The following is a 1,592-nucleotide window of genomic DNA, read 5'->3' as shown; positions in this document are numbered from 1 at the left end:
GGATACCAATAATGTATGAATTTAATTTTCAGATCTGATAAAATAGATAATTATAGAATAATATCGAAAAAAAATTGGAATAAAAATTCCGACCTAAAATTCCGCTTCTAAATTTCTTTTCGATGCACTATTATCCTGAGCGATTTTTTCATTTATTTCAGTAGTTGATCAAACGAAATTTTGAGATGAGGCCCAGAGAAAACATTATCTAAAATAAAAAATTCCTAAAACTTTACTAATTAAAATTTTGGCTTGTTAAATTGCTTCGACATTTTTTTGGATACACCGATACCATCAAAATTACTTCAAATTGATTTTAACGGCTGATCAAATGCCAGTTTGGAAACCATATCCAGAGAAAGCAATTTCGAAAATACAATAATTCAAAGAAAAAGTTTGTCCAGAGAAAACGTTTTCTAAAATAAAAATAATACATAAAAAGTTTATTAATTAAAATTTGGGCTAGTCAAATTACTTAGAGATTTTTTTTATACACCGACACCCTCAAAATTACTTAAAATTGATTTCAGGTGCTGATCAAATGCCAATTTGGAAATCAGATCCAGATATAGTCATTTCGAAAATAGTATAATAAAAAAAATTGGAATGTAAATATCGACCTAAAATTTCTCTTCTAGATTTATTACTGATACAGTCCTATCACTAACAAGTGTTGAATTTATTATATTGGTTGATCAAGCCAAATTTTGAGATGAGGTTCAGAGAAAACATTTTCGAAAATAAAAAAGTTCCTAAAAACTTTATTAATTATAATCCAGGTTAGTCAAATTGCTTCGAGCTTTTTTTTGATACACCGATACCCTCAAAATTATTTAAAATTGATTTTAGGGGCTGATGAAATGCCAGTTTGCAAACCATATCCAGAGATAGCAATTTCGAAAATACAATAATTTAAAGAAAAAGTTGGTCCAGAGAAAACATTTTCTAAAATAAAAAAAATCCCTAAAAATGGTATCAATTAAACTCCGGGTAACGTAGATTGCTTCGAGATATCTTTTTGATACGCCTATACCATCACAATGACTCAGATGATTAATTTTAGGCTGATCAATCCCCAGGCTTGGGATAAGGTCCGGAGATAAAGATTTTTTGACAAATTTTATTATTGATGTTAGCTTTTTGATCAGGGAAATTAATTAATTGTTTAAGATTTTAATTTTGTTTGTCTACTTGGTCATAATCAATATTATTAAAATATTGATTAATTTTTTAAGATTGCAAAAAAAACGCTCTCTAGCTCCGATGGGATATGAGCCCAGGTCCTTCAGATCATCAGATCATCAGACCATCAGACATTATGACCAAGTAGACAAACAAAATTAACATTTTAAACTATTTTTCAACAATGTTGATTGAAATACACCAAGCTGAAATGCACTCATTCCATCTGCATTTCCTGATGTGTATTTCTTCTAGGATCGATCCGTGAAAAAAACAATGGTAATGAATTATTAAATTCAGAAATAATGTTTAACTTACAGTCTGTCAAGTTAAAGCGTGGGTGGCTTTACTCGCAGTCGGTAAGGTGTATCGACATGATTTTGGTGTCAAAATATTAAGAAGAGCTCCCT

This window comes from Belonocnema kinseyi, chromosome 8 (assembly GCF_010883055.1).
Source record: "Belonocnema kinseyi isolate 2016_QV_RU_SX_M_011 chromosome 8, B_treatae_v1, whole genome shotgun sequence".
NCBI lineage: Eukaryota > Metazoa > Arthropoda > Insecta > Hymenoptera > Cynipidae > Belonocnema > Belonocnema kinseyi.
This window is presented reverse-complemented; position numbering follows the sequence as displayed.